This window comes from Phocoena phocoena, chromosome 3 (assembly GCF_963924675.1).
Source record: "Phocoena phocoena chromosome 3, mPhoPho1.1, whole genome shotgun sequence".
Classification (NCBI taxonomy): domain Eukaryota; kingdom Metazoa; phylum Chordata; class Mammalia; order Artiodactyla; family Phocoenidae; genus Phocoena; species Phocoena phocoena.
Window position 1 is genome coordinate 167311492 of NC_089221.1, and position 19151 is coordinate 167330642.

Below are 19151 nucleotides of genomic sequence, written 5' to 3' on the forward strand. Positions count from 1 at the left end.
CGGTCAAAGCTGAGTCAAGAGGACTTCCCTGGCAGTCCAGTAGTTAAGACTCCGCGCTCCCAAAGCAGGGGGCACGGGTTCGATCCCTGGTTGGGGAACTAAGATCCCGCATGCCGTGGGCAACGCAGCCTAAAAAAAAAAAAAATGCTGAGCCAGGGCCAAAGGGAGGTTCCCTTAGGTGCACCCATCCCCAGTTTGGAGGGGGTCGGGTAACGGTCCAGGCCACAGTGTCTGGGCTCCACAGAACCACTGATCTAGGTGCTAGCACCCAAGTGTCCGAATCCCCTCTGTGAAGCCTTTGAAACTGGAGGGGTTTGGTGCATACCTGGATGAGGGGGGTGGGTGGGAAGGGTGGGCAGGCCCAGGTGACCAGGTCCTTGTCCACGGGGGTGGGGGGTGGGATGGGGAGGGATGCTGAGTCTTTTCTCCTACACCTGGAAAGGGAGTGACAGCAGGCTGGTGGAGGGGCCATCCTCAAAACACACCTGCTCTGGTTTCTGCTGCTCATCTTCAAGGCCCAGCCAGGTCGCTGCCTACCATCTCCGGTCACCTCCCTGAGAACATCCTGCCCCAGCACCCAGCTCTGGGCTCTGCATCTCCTCCGCCTCCCTGGCCCCCTTCTCTGTCTCCATCAGCACCCTCTCCCTGGCTACTTCCTTCCATTCCCTCCAGCCCCTCCAGGGATTCTCCCAGGTCAGCTGAGCCCCCCGCCACGTGCAGAAGGAAGGGGAGAAGCTTTGCCCACCAGGAAAGTGCTGGTGGCCTCCTCTTCCTTCCTCCTGCCAGCCTCCTCTGCCTTCAGGGTGCACTGACCACTCCACACAGGGGACAACACACCAAAGCAACACCCCTACAAACCGCACAGCAGTGGGGCCCAACAACCTTGCACCCCTCAAGCAAGGGCCCAACCAGGGTCTGCAATTGTTGGATTGAGGGGCCCTGAGGACCCTCAGTCTCTTCATCTGCCCCTCTCCTCACTCTCCCCATGGCTCACTCTGCTCCAGCCACAGTGGCCTCTCGGCTATACCTCCAACATGCCAGGCCAGGTCGTGCCTCAGGACCTTTGCACATGCTAGTCCCTCTGCCTGAAATGCTCTTCCTCCAGATGTCCACCTGGCTGGCTCCTTCTCATCCTTCAGGTTTCTCCCCTCTCCCAGCTGCCCCGCTCCCAGAACATCAGCTCCATCCATGAGGTGGGGTGGGGGGCGGCAGGGAAGCTTCATTTTGTTCACTGCTAGTTCCCAGTGCCTCCCAGCACAGGTGCTTCAGAAGTACGTGCTGAATGAATCAATGACAGGGTGGGAGGGAGCTGGGGCCAAGCACAGGGTAGTGGGGGGGATCCTCAGGGGGTCGCTGGCAGGGGCCTGACCCCTCCTTGGATACAGTCATGGGGCCCTGAAGCAAAATATGGTTTGGGGAGCCTAGGAGGAAGCGGGGAGAGAGGTGAGATCCTGCTGGTTCAGTGTGGAGAACTGGTGTGACAGGATCATATTAACAAAGGTACAAAGGCCAGATTGACGGAGGAGAAAGGTCTCCTCTATGTCAATCTGGTCAGAGCCAGGCTGGGTCTGAGGGGCCGATTCACGGATAGCAAAAAGAAGCCCAGTCTGAATGGCTTGGGCATTGGGGAAGGAACGGCAACCAAATAAGGGAGTAAGACCCCTGCCATGGAGAGAAATTATTCAAGCAGGGGATTCAGAGACTGATCTCATCTTCCACTTGGAAGCCCTTGCTCCCCTGGCTTCTGGTTTGCCACCCACTCCTGGTTTCTTTCCTTCCACCCTCTCTCCAATCCATCCCACCAGGGTGGGGATGTCTCCCAAGCTCTAGGCCGCCCCCCCACCCACCCCGGTCTCCACCTGGGTGTCTAGCGGCGTCACAATTTCCAGATGCTGGGAAATAGACTGCTGACTTGCGCCTGAACCTGCTTACCCATCAGTGGCTACTCCATCCCCACCCCATCCTCAACTTCAAGTCTATCCAGGATGCACCCACTTCTCTCATCCACACGTCCACCTGGTCCAGCCTCATCAGGGTCTGGACCAGTGCAGTCACTCCCATGCCGAGTTCCTGGCTCCTGCCTGCAGCTCCTCCCATGCATGCTGTGGTGCTTCCCCTCCACATCTTTGTTCACTGGTCTCTCTGGCCATGAACTCTTAAAACTCCTTAGTAACCTGGCAGATGGTCACCTCCTACAAGAAGGCTTCCCCCACCCTTCCAGAGGCTGAATCAGGTCACTTCTTGGGGCTCCCCCTGCTTCCACCCGGGCATCCCCTCTGCTTTCACAGGTGCTTATTACCAGCCGGACACCTCTCAGGAGATGACTGCTATTATTCCCATGCTATAGGTAAAGAAATTGAACCAGGAGGTGAAGTCACTAGCCTGAGAGCACTACATTCAAACCGGCAGGACAAGGTCAGAGGCAGCTTCCAGACAGCCGGAAAGGGGAAAGCCTGTGGTACCCAGATAAGAGAGGAGCGTGCCCCCTGGTGCCTGCTTTCCTGTGGGCATCCCAGGGGTGGTGGGAGGAGTGAGCCCTAGCCAGCTCCCGACGGCCAGCTACACTCATCCCAGCGGCTCCTGTGCCCAGTGACCACGTCACACCAGGAGCTTGGCCAACTGAACACTTTACATGCCTAACTCACTCAGTCTGCAGACTGTGGGCTCTGGAGGTGGACACCCTTATGCCTTCCTCCCATTTCTCAGAGCAGGAAATGGAGGTTCACCGGGCCCAGAACTCCCACCAGTGCTGCAGCCCTCCTCCATCCCCCGAGGCGTAAGGCTGCCCCTGGGATTGGCCAAGCCCTTTCCTATTTCACAGCCGAGACTTCCATTGATCAGAACAATACTCCCAGATACAGGTACTATTGACCCATTTTATAGATGGGAAAACTGAAGTCCAGAAAACTTTTCTCTGGGGCCCCAAGGCCAATTCAATGACCAAGGCTCCCAGCTGGGAGTAGGTGAGCTGGGAGGGCAGGCAAGGAAGGTCCCAACTGCCTCCTCCCTGCAGCCTGGCTGGGCCTGCAGGGACCCAGCTGCGCTGAGTGAGGCTCTGGGCACTCCCACCACTGTCAAGTTTATTCACAGCAGCTCCTTCTGGAAGGGGGCTGAGTTGAGGCTAGGGACTTGGGGTGGGGTCGGGGGGCTTCAAAGACAACCCTACCCTCCAGAATTTCTATTTCAGGTGGCCCCATACAACAGATCCAGGGTGCCCCCTTGCACTCAGTCACGTTGGACTTGGCCTGGGTTCAGAGTCAGGTCCTCAGGCACCTTCCCCCTCAGGTGGTATCTCACAGGTTTTGGAAATCGGACTCAGTCACAACAGCTTCACACCCTCAGATGTGTTTCTCCCTCAGTTTTCCTATCCTTCCACACTCCCGGCTGCCGGTGCCAGAAATCTCTTCCATGCACTCTCCTTCCTGTCCCACTTCTGAGCAGGCAGGGAATACAGGCAGTGTTCTTCTGACAAAAAGAACCCAAATTCACCCACTTTCCATCCCCCCCTTCCTGTCGGGTCCAAACCAGCAGCCTCCTCTAGGGTTTCCTCTGGTCTCTTTTGGCCACAGCAGCTGCTGGGTCTTCTTAAGACACAAGTGGACCCGGTCACTCACTTTGTTCTAAGCCTACGTGGTCACCACAGACTTGAGAACGGAATCCACATCCGCCTCGTTATCTTCGTGGCCCCGGGGGCCAACCTCCTCTCACCTCGGATCCCCAGCAAACTGCATTTCAGCCACGCTGGCCTCTTCTCCGCTCAGCAAACACACCAGTCTGGGCCCTGCCTCAGAATCTTTTGCTGTTTTCTGCGCCTAAAAACCCCTCGCTGGCTGGTCCCCTCAGGCCCGGATGACACCTTCTCCGAGAATGCCTCCCTGACCCTAACCCATCTCCCAGATGTGTTGTCTTCCCCGCACTTAGCATGGCTGGAATGATCTGTGTCTGTTTCCGCGGGTCCCAGCCGTCGACGCGGCCGGGCTGCGGGCTCCGAGGCCACGGCCCCGGCTGCATCCCCAGACCTGGCACGTCGGTGGCACCCCTTAGGTATGGATTCTCTGGTGACGGACCGACACCCCCCGTCGCGGTCCTCGCGTTCACACATCCGGATTCCCCCGCGTCACCGTGCTAGGCTCGTCCCCACTCCGGCCCGCCCGTTACGCAGCCCCGTCCTCGGGCGCTCGCGGCGCCCGGGCCCTCGGGGGAGCTGGGCTCTATCGGGGAGGCGGCCCGGGCCTGGGACCAGATGGGAAGCTCCGAGAGGCCGTCCCGGGCGAGTTGATGGGGGACTGCATGCGTCTGGGGGCCGCCGCGGGCGCCATGGCCTTGGAGGCGGGGCCGGAGCTCTCCGCGAGAGTGGCGTTCCGGTCCGCGTTCGGGGCGCGGGGGGTTCGCTTACCTGGGGGCCCAGGCTGCCGGGAGCACCAGGGGCCGGCGGCGGGGCGGGAGAGAGCGCGCCTGGCGCAGATGCAGAGGAGAAGGAGACGCTTATCGCCCGCACGACGCAGCCGGACTCTGCTCCGGGCACCGCCTCGGCCGGGGGCGGAGAAGCAGGCTTTAGGGGAGCGCGGGGCGGGATCGGGGGCGGGGCCTGGAGGGCGGGGCCGGGGCGGGGACCGGTTGAGCCCAGCGGGACGCGGGGTCCTAACGGAGCTCGGCCCCTTCCGTGCAACTAAGCCGCTTCCTGGACCCCCTCCCTGCGCTACAGGGCTCCGCCTCCAGCCCCGCCTGCACCCCCCCCCCCCCCACCAACCGAGGCGCGCCTTGGGGGAATGCAGCCGCACGTTTCTTGCCTGTGCTTTATCTCTTGCCTTTGAACCTAGCACCATCCGTTGAGCGCTCAGTCAGCCCCGGTTTCTCTTCCGTTCGCTGCAGGTCCTCCCCAGCCCCCTCCCGGGTCCCCTCTTCTGGCGCGGCTCTGATCCAACCGCGCATCTGCCAACACACCACGGACGCCCTGATCCGCCCGAGCGCACCGCTGGTCGTTGTGGTGGAGGCCCGGACTCCGCCCCAGGCCTCAGAGGCCACCCCCGGTGCCCCAAGTCTGGGGACCTGTCCCAGCTTTCAGATCAAGCTGGTCCAATTCGTGGTTCATGGGTCCAACCTCAGAGTTGGGAACCCAAGGAACCACCCTGGGAGTTGGGAGGCGTGGAGGGCAGCTGGGCAAAGGGTGCGGTTCGGTTGGGGGGGGGGCAGGGGTCAGGCTGCAGAGCTGGGAAGATAAGGCTGGGAGATAGGCCGGAGTGGGGGGTGGCGAAGCCCCAGGCTTCCTCTGGTCGGGGTGGGGGAGGGAACAGAAGGTGATTCCAGAGCACAGGGGCGGGGAGTCTGGGCGAGCCATGAACGCAGGACAATCCCGCATCAGGCAGAGGTGGTCTGTGAGCACCTGAGCAGCACCTAAGGGACTCGTGGTCCAGCTGTCGCCAGTTGAAGGGAAGGGGGTTCCAGAGCCGCTGGCCAACCCCACGTCGTCTGGGCAAGTGGCTTCACCTTTGGACAATGTCTCTCCCTGAAGCAGACCCAGGGCAAGGTGGGGGAAGCCCGGGCTTTTTTTGGCTAGGCAAGTTGCTTCACATCTCTGAGATTTGATTTCCACACATAGAAAGGGGGAGGGCAGCAGAGACCTCTGCTGCAAGTGTGGACGAAGCTGTCCGTCTTGATCCAGTTTCCCAGTGTTTGCACTTGCTGTTCCCTCTTCTGGGCTATTTCTTCTCTTTTCAAATGTGTGCGTCCTTCTCCCTCAGCTCTCAGCCTGGCCCTCAGAACCCCTCTGTCCACATTCACCCTTTTATTTTCTTCCCGGCCCTCCAAGAGCTCCTTTGCACATAGGGAAAAGGCAGATGATAAAGCCTCTTTTCTCAGCGTTGTGACTAGGACTGTGGTATACGGCGCCTTGCACCTGGGGGTGCTCAGAACATGGCAGCCATTTGGATTAATAGTGACACCAGAGACATGGTGGAATGGGGTGGTCCAGACCCCAGAGGAGAAGCAGGAGATTCCTGGAGATGTGGAGGGGAGACCCTCAATAGAGGATTTGGGTGGGCCGGGGTCAGGGAGAGATTTCAGGTGGGAGGTACTGCATGGGCAAAGGTGGGGGGGCTGGAGGAAGGGCTCAGCCGGGCAGGAAGAGATGCAGGCTGAACCTTCTGCAGATGGGCTGCTTCTGGGCTACTCCACGCCCTTCTGGCCCCACCCCCCAGCCCACTCCATCAGTGAGCATGGAGTGTTCAGGGCAGGCTTCCAGGAGGAGACGACATCTGTAACCTGAGAGATGAGTGGGTGGGGGATTTAGCTGAGTTAGGGTCCAACCGTGAGTCATGAGAGGACAGTAGGGCAGGACCAGTCACTAAAGGCCCTCCAGGGTTCTCTGGGGAGAGGCACAATCAGATTTAAAATGAGACGGCAGCAGGAGTGGCTGGGTTCTGGTCTGGGAGTTGCAGACAGGAGTGAAGGGAGGAACTCTGGAGGGATTTAGTGGTAAAATCGCCAGGGTTTATGGGAATCAGAGAAGCCAGGGCCTGGTTGGCGGGAGTGGGGAGATGGAGCCATTTCTAAGCTGGTGAGTCCAATGTAGGGTGTCTGGGTGGTGGGAAGGGGGACCCTAGGGAGGTGGGGGGAGCCCCTTGCATCCTCCTCCCCTCCACACCTTCATACCCTCTGTGCTTGAGTGTGGGACAGGAAAGTAGGACTGGGGAGGCTGATAAGCCCTGATCCAGGTAATAAGCTGAGGGCTTCTTTGTCCCTTCTGCACCCCCTAGTCAGATGGCTGGTCCCAAGCACGTTGGCCTTTTCCAGACCCCGGGGCCATCATGGCCAGGACTGGAGGCTGGACCCTGGACCTTGGACGATGGGCCCTGTGCTAGGTGGAACAATGATGCCCACACATCCTAACCCCTGGAACCTGTGAATATGTGACCTTACAAGGCAAACGGCACTCTGCATGTGTGATTAAGTTAAAGGATCTGGAGATGGGGGGGGGGGATTATCCAATGTCATCACAAGGGTCTTTATAAGAGAGACGGAGGAGAGTCAGAGAAAGACAGATTGGAAGATGCTATATTGTTGATTTTGAACATGGCTGATGGGACCACGAGCCAATGGATGCAGGCAACCTCTAGAAACCGGAAAAGGCCAGGAAACAGATTCTCACCAAGAGCTTCCAGAAGGTTGTTACTGTAGCAATAGGAGACTCAGACAGAGCCCCAACCTCCCATCCAGAGACCTGCTTGCACTGTCAGACCCCCTCCTATCTTGACGCAGTTTCCAAATCAGCATCCTGAGGACCCATCCAGGTCAGACCCACAACCCCTGCTATGCGCCCCCATCACCCACTCCTTGGGACCCTTTGCCCCCTCTAGTGGTCTCAGGGGCTGCTGCTCGCCTGTTCTGGTGGGGTAGAGACTGAAGTCCCAGATGTCTCTCTGTCTGTCACTGCCTCTCCGTGCCCTGGAGTGTCCACCTTAGTGACTCTCACTCCAGCCCCTCACACTGGGCAGGTGTCTGCTGTCCCAGGCCCGTGGCTGGACAGAGGCCCTCAATTCAGGCAGCTCTGAGCCCACATTTGTGCTGTGTGACCTCGGGTATATGACACAGCCTCTCTGAGCCCTGTGGCATCCTCTTCCATGGAATGGAAGATAACCAGGCCAACTGGGGTAGGGGGATCCTACGGGGACCACTCTCTCTGTATTACCTTCCATTCCAAATGGCTTGAGTCAGGGCTGGGGGACGGGATGGGATGGGGGAGGATGGGGGACAGGAGAGGCCTTTGCACTGGCTGTTCCCTCTGCTGAAATACTCTTCCTGCGTGTCCATGTGGCCCTCTTGGTTCTTAATCAAACCCACCCTGTGCCACCTAGAACACGGCCCGGCGTGCAGTGGTGCTTCATAAATGTTCATTAAAGGCAGAGAGGATGGAGGGAGGCAAGGCAAGAAGTGGAGTCTGCCTGAGAAAAGGCTTAGAAAGAGCACTTGCTGGGTGTGCCTGTCTGGATGTGTCTGTGTGTCTCTATGTCCATCTAAATCTCTGTGTGTTTCTCTGTGTTTTCTTGTGTATCTGGGAGTGTATGTGTATGTCTGTCTCTGTGTGTCTCTGTGTATTTGTCTGGGTGTGTCTCTAGGTGTCTGTGTGTCCATCTGTGTGTCAGTCCGTCTTTGGGGGTGTCTGTGTGTCCATTGTCTGTCTAGGTTTCTGTGGGTGCCTGTGTACATGCATCTGAGCATGGACAGACCGCAGCCTTAGCTTTCCCTGCCCAGCAGGTGCTGGATCTCACCCTCTTCCCCCGCAGAACAGCGTCCAGCTCCTCTCTAATCCCGCTGCTTCCCCTCTACTCCCACCCCAGTGCCCTCCTGGCTCTATGCCTGTGTCCTCACCTGCCCAGAGTAGGTGCTCAGAGCACCCAGCTTCCCTCTGCCACCAGTCTAGACCTCTCTCAGCTCCCAGAGCCCCAGAGGCTATAACCGGGTTTGAGTTCCATGGTCAGGTTGATGCCAGGCGCTGTGCTGAGAGGTTTACAGAAATGAACCTATGCAGCCATGTCTGTGAAGCAAGTGCAGTGAAAATTCCCATTTCACAGATGAGGACTCAAGCCCAGAGGGGTGCAGGAAGCTGCCCTAGGCCACACAGCCGCGGGGAGGAGTTGTCTTGGAAGCCAGCTCCTTCAGATCTCTTATTCTCTGTCAGCTTTCTTTCCCTTTGCTGGGTGGGTGGGGGCACAGAGGACCCTCATCTTCCTTCACTCAGACTCTCCACTCACCCATTCCCCCAGGGCTGGTTCTCTCCTTCCCCCTTCATCTCTGTCCCTGGGGAGGTCAGGGCTGGCCTGGCCCGCTGTCGGTGAGACAAGGGAAAGGACCCCCGTACCTATTGTGTGTGCACCACTCACCACTCACCCTTACCTTCCGGCTCACAGGAAGCCCTGGTTACTGACTCCTGCCTGGTGCTCCGACACCCTGAGAGCATCTGAGAAGCTTGCCATTCCCCCTCATCCTCACCGGCATGCCCGCAAGGTCTGTACGATTCAGCAAATAAAAACCTCTGAGCCCTGAGGTACTGGGACCAACCACCTGGTGCTTGGACTCAAACCAGGATGGTCCCGAGCAAAACGTGATGGTTGATCCTCCTCCTGGGAGGGGAGATGATTTGCCCGCGGTGACATAGCCAGGACGGGAGCCCTCATGCCGACACCCACCAATCGAAGACACCATCCCCTCTCTTAGATTTGATTAGGAGGAACTTGGGAGTCCTATTTTATTTTATTTCATTTATTTTTTGGCTGCGCCACTCGGCTTGTGGGATCCCGAGCAGGGATCGAACTCGGGCCCTCGGCAGTGACAGCATGGAGCCCTAACCACTGGACCTCCAGGGGATTCCCAGGAGTACTATTCTAAAAGCGTTTTTCAAATAGGAGTTGACAATCTCTGATTAAAACGTTTCCGCTTTGGAACAGTACATAGCTACCATTCAAAAGCTGCCCAAGGCTTTCCTATAACCGTCAAATTTCTCCCACCATGTTTGTCTCCCAGGCCCCCAGCAGCTCAATTCATGGGTTCAGCTTCCTGAAAGAGTCTCTGTGTAGAAATGAATATCTTCTTTTCTTTTCGTTCTTTATTTTGAAAGAATAACTTGCACCTTATTCATGCTTTTGCATCTTGATATTTTAAAATGGATGTTAAAATAGACGTAACATAAAATTTACGATTTTAACCACTTTGAGTGTCCAGTTCAGTGGCATTAAGCGCATTTACTTTGTTGTACAGCATCCCCACCATCCACCTCCAGAACTTTTCATCTTCCCAAACTGAAACTCTGTCCCCATTAAACACTCTCCCCATCCCCCTCCCCCAGCCTCTGGCCCCCACCATCTACTTTCTGTCTCCATGGATCCGACTCCTCTAGGGACCTCCTAGAAGTGGAATCAGACAGTATTTGTCCTTTGGTGTCTGGCTTACTTCACTGAGCATCACGTTCTCAAGGTTCATCCGGGCTGTTCCATTGCACGGATGGACCACATTTTGTTTATCCACTCATCTGTTGATGGACACTGGGGTTGCTTCCACCTTTTGGCTGTTGTAAAGTATGCTGCTATGAACATGGGTGTACAACTGTCTCATTGAGTCTGCTTTCAATTCCTTTGGGTATAGACCCAGAAGAGGAATTGCTGGGTCACATGGTAATACTACGTGAACTTTTTGAGGCACCTGAATCTTGTTTTTTAATTTAATACTTTTAGGAGTGCTTTGATATCAATACATAAAGACGTCTCTTTTTTGTTGTTGTTGTTTTTGTTTTTTGGAAAGGGGGAGTGAGTGTTTTGTTTTATTATTATTATGTAACAGCTTTAGAGATATAATTCACATGCTATCCAATTCCTCAATTTACACTCTTCAAGACAAGGGTTTTTACTGTAGCCACAGAGCTGGGCAGCTATCACCACATGTTTTTTTAAGGGAACAAGTCCCCTATCCATGGACAAGAAGTTTGCTTCTAATCTAAGTAACGGTGTAATGAGTAACCTGGTGCAGAGGTGATGATGAGTCAGGGTGAGTAGATCATCATAAGTTCCTAGGAGTAGAATTGCTAGTCAGGGCGTGTGGGAGGGTAGAATTTTGACAGCTGTTGCAGCAAGGCTCCCACCCTCCACAATGGCAGAACTATCGGACTTTGCTAATCTGAGAGGTTAAAAATCTTGCAGTTCTAATTTGCATTTTTATTATTTGGGGAAAAATTTTTTTCTTTAGTTTTGTTTTGTTTTAGTTAGAGAGGCTTTAAAACTTATGATAAAATACACCTAGAAACTCTTTTTAATATTAAGGAAATTACTTATTCTCTGATATGAGCTGTAATATCCACACTCACCCCAGTTGCATTTTTTAAAATTTACTTTATTGAAATATAGTTGATTTACAATGTTGTACTAATTTCTGCTTTACAACAAAGTGATTCAGTTATACGTATATATACATTCTTTTTTATATTCTTTTCCATCATGCTTTATCACAGGATATTGGATATAGTTCCCTGTGCTATACAGTAGGACCTTGTTGTTTATCCATTCTCTATGTATTAGTTTGCATCTGCTAATCCCAAACTCCCAATCCATCCCTCTTCACCGCCTTGGAAACCACAAGTCTATTCTCTATGTCTGTGAGTCTGTTTCTGTTCCATAGATAAGTTCGTTTGAGTCATATTTTAGATTCCACATATAACTGATATCATATAATATTTGTCTTTCTCTTTCTGACTTACTTCACTTAGCATGATAATCTCTAGTTGCAGCCATGTTGCTGCAAATGGCATTATTTCATTCTCTTTTATGGCTGAGTAGCATTCTATTATAAATATATCTGTACCTCCCAGTTGTATTTTTACCTTGTTTATAATGTTTTCTCCCCACAAGTCTATTTGGATTTTAGGAAGTTGGACTTATCCACCTTTTTCTTTTGCGGTTTTTATGTTTATTTTTCTTAGAAAGGCCTTACAGGGAATTCCCTGCAGTCCAGTGGTTAGGACTCAGCACTTTCACTGCCAAGGACCTGGGTTCAGTCCCTGGTCGGGGAACTAAGATCCCACATGCCTTGCAGCACAGCCAAAAAAAAAAAAAAAAAGAAGCCTTACCTACTCTCAAATTATTATTTTAAAAAAGTCCCCATGTGTTTTCTTCATAGTGCTTTTATGATCTGATTTTTCCCATGTAAAACTTTGATCCATCAGGAATTTATGTTGAGGTGTGGTGTGAAGTAGGGATCCAGGTTTGTATTCCCAGTTGTCCCAAGAGCACTTGCGTCATCCATCTTTTTAGATGCAGTTTTGGGGAGATCCCTAGAGCTGTCACATCTTCAAGGAGGATAGTTTTGAAATATGGAGAGACATTAGAATTGTCACAATATGAAAACTGTTTCCTACTAAATTGATAATTTAGGAAATTGGTCCCCACTCAAACCTCCAAGTTTTTTCCCAGAACTGAGCCACACCCATGGGACATGACTTTTTGGGGGGATGGGGTGGGAATCAGTCATTCTCTGCTTGTGGGATATTATAAACATTCCACAAAAACACAATGCTAACACACTGCAAGTCGATTGCAAAATGATATGACAAATCTTGCAACCTGGTGAGATTCCAATCGGTAGACAGAAGAGGCCATAGAGAGGGACCAAAACGCTGATAAGTCATTGACAAAGAAAGACTTGGTGGTCAGTCCAAGACATAATTAAACATGGAGAAGGGGGCCATTGGCAAAGGCAGGATTGGTTGCTCCGGGGAGAATGACTCAAACGCCAAATGAATCAGACTCTGAGACCTGTGTGTGGTTTGCCTGCGGCTGTGGTAACACACTATCATGAACTGGTTGGCTTAAAGATAGAAACATATTCTCTCATAGTTCTGAAAGTTCAAAATCCAAAAATCAAGGGCATTCCCTGGCGGTGCAGTGGTTAGGACTCTGTGCTTCCACTGCAGGGGACATGGGTTCAATCCCCGGTCAGGGAACTAAGATCCTACAAGCCTCACAGCGCAGCTAAAACAAACGAACTAACAGACAAAATCAAGGTGTTGGCAGGGACACGCTTCCTCCAAAGGCTCTAGGGAAGAACCTTTCCTCCCTCTGCCTAGTTTCTGGTGGCTGCCGGCACTCCTAGGCGTTCCTCGGCTTGCAGCAGCATCGCTCCAGTTTCTGCCTGTCTTCACTTCTCTGTATGTGTGTTTTGCTCTATCCATAGGGCCCACTCTACCCCAAGATGACCTCATCGTACCTTGATTACATCTGCAAAGACTCTATTTCCAGGGACTTCCCTGGTGGTGCAGTAGTTAGGACTCCGCGCTCCTGATGCGGGGGGCCCAAGTTTGATCCCCGTCAGGGAACTAGACCTCACATGCATGCCGCAACTAAGAGTTTGCATGCCACAACTAAGGAGCCCACGAGCCGCAACTAAGACCCGGCGCAACCAAATGAATAAATAAATATCTTTTTAAAAGACCCTATTTCCAAATAAGGTCACATTCACAGGTACTGGAGGTTAAGATTTCAGCCTATCTTTTGAGGGGGGGACACAATTCAACTCACCATACCCTCCAAGTGTTTTTATGTTTTGTTTTCTTTGTGTGTGTGTGTGTGTGTGTGTGTCTGTCCCCCAAAATGACTCTTTCCAGAATGCTATTGGAAGATTACATGTGAATTATTAAGTACAAATTCATGGGAGGGGGGAATGCCCCACCCAGCATAAAAAAGCACCCATTGAATTTGTTTCAAGAGTTACCTGTAGTTTCAGTTATAATCCACATCTTGTTCACTATAAAGTGAATGAATTCCTTGTCATAATGTGTGTGTGTGTATGTGTGTGTGTGTGTGTGGCGGGGGTGAGAACAGGATGTCCAGGATGTGGCTAGGAGGTCAGGATAACCTTCCCAAGGACTGAATGTCCCTCAGCTGAAGGGACAGGTGGGTAGGGATGCAGAGGGCTGGGCAAGAGGGGGTTCCACTGAAAACAAAAGCCCAGTGTGACCCAAGGGGACAGCCTGGGGGAGGCTGTCCACTCAGGCCTGGGGGCCCTGGGGCTCAGACTTCCTGGAGCCACAGTCGGGTTTCATAGGAGGGCATCATTCTCTGATTAGCAATCTGGAGGGTCACGGGGCTCAGCATGGGCAGTGCACGGAGAGCACAGAGTGAAAGGGGCCTGTTTTCTGAGAGGAGGGTGTCTGGATACTGGAGGGACTGGGGAAAGGAAAGAGAGAGGGGTGGGAGGGAGATTGTAGGACAGGCTTTGACTGTGCACCTAGCACGATGTCCCTCTGTGGCCTGGTAGCCAGCTGGGTGTCCCTGAGTGGGGAGCGCAGGACACCAGCAGGTTGGGAGGGAAGGGGCTGAATTGGACAGGAGATGTCCGGGTGTCCGTGGGAGGCATGCACTGGAGATTCCTTGCGTCTGTCTGCGTGTCCCTAGTGTCAGCCCAGGGTAGAGCTGTGGGGTGGTAGGAGGCCCCGTGGCTGCCTGCCTCTGTGGGCAAGGGCAAGAGGAGGGGGGATGGGCCCCCAAACGGCAGGGACCGCCCTCAGCGCCCAGGCAAGGGAGGCCGCTGTGCAACTCTGCTGGACAGATGGGGCTGAAGGTCAGCAGGTGAAGGATTAATTTAGACCTTGAGCTTGGCCTCCAGAGCTTGCTGGGACAGGAGCAGCAAGAGGAAAAAGGGGAGGACTGGGGAGGGGAAAATGGCATTTACTGATTATTTCTCAAATGCAGGCCTTGTCCTCCGTTTCTCGCCTATTCAAAATAATAACAGCCAGAAACCATCACGGGGAATTTACATGGCAGACATTATTTTATTTTATTTTTTGAAATAAATTTATTTATTTATTTTTGGCTGCGTTGCGGCACGCAGGCTTCTCATCACAGTGGCTCCTCTTGCTGCGGAGCACGGGCTCTAGGCACGCAGGCTCAGTAGTTGTGGCTCGCGGGCTCTAGAGCGCAGGCTCAGCAGTTGATGTGCACAGGCTTAGCTGCTCCGCGGCGTGTGGGATCTTCCCGGACCAGGGTTCGAACCCGTGTCCCCTGCATTGGCAGGCGGATTCTTAACCACTGCACCACCAGGGAAGCCCTACCGGTCATTATTTTAAATGAACTCATCTGATCCCTCAACAGCCCTGTGAGATGGGTACTCCTATGCTTTTGCAAGTGAGGAACCTGAGGCACAGAGAGGTTAGGGCACTTGCCCAAGGTCACACAGCCTGTGAATGGCGGAGCTGGGGCTGGAACCTGGGTGATGTGCTTCTGCTCTGCTGGCAGTGAGCCTGCCTGGTGTCTGTTCCGGTGAGGCTAGGGGCTGAGAGGCAGGGGTAGCAGGAGACAGGCTTGGTTGAGTCTCCCAGGGGTCTGTGGGAGCACTGGTGGTGTGAGCCGCTGGTGGGACTGACCTAAATTTACCTCCCTGGAAACTTCCCCACCCAACCCCACTTCCCCTTTTGCTACGCTGCAGCGTGGGGGTGGGGAATCCTCCGGAAATGGTGATGGGAGGAGGGAGCTGAGAGCTGGCTGGGCAGAGGAGGGGTGGGGACTGGGGCTGCAGGTAAAGAAGAGGGGCAGGGCTCAAGCTCGGGACCTTTGGGGTCCCTGCCTCACCCTTCCCCACTGGGGGAGGGGCAGTCTTTGTTCAAAGCCTAGTACTCAATGCATTCTCTTGTATTTTACAAATCGTGTGTGTGTGTGTGTGTGTGTGTGTGTGTGTGTGTGTGTGTGTGTTGACTAGAAGAAAATCATCTCTGGGGACTTCCCTGGTGGTGCAGTGGTTAGGATTCTGTGCTTCCACTTCAGGAGGCACAGGTTCGATCTCTGGTCAGGGAAGTAGGATCCCGAAAGTCTGGCAAAAAAAACCAAACCTAACAAACAAATAAAACAAAAATATGGGGTGGTCTTTCCTTTTCGCCGAATGCCACCAATATGGTGTTTCAGGCGCTTCGTGGAGGTTTGCCGGGTGGCCTACGTCTCCTTTGGGTCTCATGCCGGAAGGCTGGTCGCGATTGTAGATATTATTGGTCAGAACAGGGCTTTGGTGGATGGACCTTGCACTCAAGTAAGGAGACAGGCTATGCCTTTCAAATGCATTGCAGCTCACTGACTTCACCCTCAAGTTCCCACACGGTGCCCGGGAAGCCTGGGAGAAGGCAGGTATCAATGCAAAGTGGGCAGCCACAAGGTGGGCCAAGAAGATTGAAGCCAGAGAAAAGAAAGCCAGGATGACAGATTTTGATCGTTATAAAGTCACGAAGGCGAGGAAAATGAGGAACAGACTAATCAAGCTTGAAGTTAAGAAACTTCAAAAGGCAGCTCCCCTGAAGACTTCTCCCAAGAAAGCACTTGTTGCTAAGGAGGCAGCTACGGCAGCTGCTGCAAAGGTTCCAGCAAAAAAGATGACTGCTACGGGTAAGAAGGCACCTGCTCCAAGGGCATCTTGCAAGAAAGCATGAGAGCATACGAGGCTGTTATAAACAGAATAAAGGTTCTTTTTGAAAAAAAAAAAATGAGGGGTGGAATAGGGAGGGTGGGAGGGAGACGCAAGAGGGAGGAGATATGGGGATATATGTATAGCTGATTCACTTTGTTATAAAGCAGAAACTAACACATCATTGTAAAGCAATTATACTCCAATAAAGATGTTAAAAAAAAAAAAGGCAAAAGGAAAAACTGAAAAAAAAAAAAAGCCTCAAAACCCCGAAAATCATCTCTGATCCAAAAGCCTCCTGACCCCTAGTTATGAGCAGGGCCATCAGAGCTGAACCTTGGAGGGCAAGAGTGTGTCGGGGCAGTCAGGCTGTCAGGCAGAGAACAATGGGTGCAAAGACTTGGAGGTTTGAAGCAGCATGTTCTGAGATGCTCATTAATGGTGCAAGGAGCAGAGAGAGCAGGTAGATACGAGACTGCAGAAGAAGCAGAGCTGGTGCCAAGAAAGTCCTTAAAGGCTTGGATCTAGTCTTGGGAGCAATAGGGAGTCATGGAAGGGTTTAAAGCAGGGAGGGACATGGTCTTATAAGTGTGTCCTAGGAACTCCCCTGGCTGCTGTCTGGAGGACGGGCTGGGGAAGAGGGGAGAGGTAGGGGCAATCACCTAGTACAAAGTTGATAAGACCTGAATAGGGCAGCAGGGTGGAAGGAAGGAGGGGATTTTTAACTATTAGAACTTTTTATTCAAATATAGCACACATGCCGAAAAGAAATGCACAGGTCACAAATGTACGTTGCAAAGTTTTCACAACATGAACATGTTTGTATAGCACCCCGATCGAGGACAGAACATCACCAGCCCTCTGAAGCCTCTGCTGTGTCTTCTTCTGTCACTCCCTCTGCCCGCTGCGTCACCCCCACCCCTAGGGTAACCCCTAACTTGACTTTGAATAGCATAGAATCACTTTACTTGTCATTTGGACTTTTTTTTTTTTTGAGGTTGGGTATCCAATTTTATTTTATTTATTTATTTTAATTATTTTTATTGGAGTATAGTTGAATTACAATGTTGTGTTAGTTTCAGGTGTACGGCACAGTGAATCAGTTATACATACACATATATCCACTCTTTTTTTAGATTCTTTGCCCATAGAGGCTGGACTTTATGGCTTCTTTCAGGCAGCACTGGGTTGGCGAGTTTTCTCTCCCTTGTTCTGGGTGATAATTCTTGTTCATTGTTGTAGAGTGTCTCAACCACCACTAATACTTGAGTCTGAATGCTTCTTGGTGTGTCCCATGCATTGTAGGATGTTGAGCAGTATCCCTGGCTTCTACACATGGGATGACTGTAACACGTTCCCCTCCCCCCAAGTTCTGACTACCAAAAATGTCTCTAGATGTGGCCAAATGTCCCATTAGGGGTAAAAATCACCCCGGGTTGAGAATCACTGTGATATAGTATTTCATTTTGTGAAATCATCACAATTTATTGACACATCCTTTTGTTGAGCATTTAGATGGTTTCCAGTTTGGGGTTATTACAAGCAGAGGTGTTAGGAATATTCTCATAGGTTTTTCAGTGAAGGTAAGTCCACATTTCCTTTGACTTTATTCCTAGAAGCCATAGGGTAGTTGTTGATTCAGCTTTGTGGATCCTGCCGAACAGTTTTCCAAAGTGGTTATGTCATTTTACTCCCCTACCAGCAGTGCAGAAGCGTCACTTGGTATGGTCTTTCTCACGTTATCCATTCTAGTAGGTGTCATGACATGTTGGTTTTAACTGGTGTTTCCCTGATGACTCATGATATCAAGCATCTTTTTATTTATTGGCCATTTGGAGATTACCTTTTGTGAAAGGCCCATTTTTCCTATGACATTTCTGCCTTTTTCTTGTTGATTTGTAAGAGCTCTTTATATATGCTGGACATATAGTGGCATCAGGGCCATCTTCACTCTAGTCCCTCTGGTCCCTTTGGCCACCTCCATCACACTGATGTGCCTGGTTGCATTGATCATCAGGTTACATTCTACTCTGGATCTACAGTGACATGATCTCTCTGACCACTGTGGGGGAGACACACTTGAAAGACACAAGTACCTAGAATAAAATCACTGCACTCCCAGCAGGGACAACCACTTCCATAATGTGTATTTACTTCCACAGACAGAGATGTATCTGGGAACAACACACGTGTGTGTTTAATTTATATAAATCGTATCACACCGTACTATCATCACACAACTTATTTTTTGTTTTCACTCAGGAGTATTTTCTTTTAATTTTTAATTAATTAATTAGGCTGTGTTGGGTCTTTGTTGCTGCGCGCAGGCTTTCTCTAGTTGTGGCGAGCAGGGGTTACTCTTCGTTGCAGTGCGTGGGCTTCTCATTGCAGTGGCTTCTCTTGTTGCAGAGCACGGGCTCTAGGCATGTAGGCTTCAGTAGTTGTGGCACGCAGGCTCAGTAGTCATGGAGCATGGGCTTAGTTGCTCCATAGCATGTGGGATCTTCCTGGACCAGGGCTCGAACCCATGTCCCCTGCACTGGCCACCAGGGAAGTCTCTCAGCAGTATCTTTCTGAGATCCACTTATGTAGCGACAGAGATGAGAGGAGATATTTTTTCCCTTTTCACTTGTGCATAATATTCCACCACAGGACTATTTTTCTTTCCATTTCTCTACTCCCCCACAAATGGACATTCTAGTGGCTTCTAACTTTTCACTCTTATGAACTTCAACAAAGTCCTTATAGCTGGTTCCTTGGTACTTCTCAGAAAGTTATTTCCTTTTAAAACCCACTCTCCACCTTTCCTGCTGCCTCCATAAGAAATGGTTCAATTGATTGGCCATTTGGAGATGACCTTTTGTGAGGGGCCCATTTCCCCCTTGGGGTTTCTGCCTGTTTCTTGTTGATTTGTAGGAGCTCTTTATATATGCTGGACCATGGGTCCTTTGTCAGCTATATTTCTGGGGCAGATATTTTGGAAGAAGTTTTGGGAGGCATTCAGGAGGTAAGGTCAACAGATCTAGGTGACCAATTGGAGGAAGGGAGAGGAAGGAGTAGAGAAAGATGTACCAATTTCTGGCTAAGTGTCAGGGTGACTGAGGGGGTCATTGCTGAGGTGGAATCATGGGAAGAGCCACAAGTGAATAAGGCGCTGGTGGATCTGAAGAGTCACTAGATTTTGACCTGGGGTCCCATGGACAAAGTGGGGCTCCAAAAGGAAG

At 52.0% G+C, this 19151-nt stretch overlaps 1 pseudogene; it reads left to right on the top strand.

Moving 5' to 3' along the window:
- Positions 1-15414: 15414 nt before the first annotated feature.
- LOC136120425 (large ribosomal subunit protein eL14 pseudogene) lies at positions 15415-15952 on the top strand (annotated as a pseudogene).
- The last annotated feature ends 3199 nt before the right edge of the window (positions 15953-19151 follow it).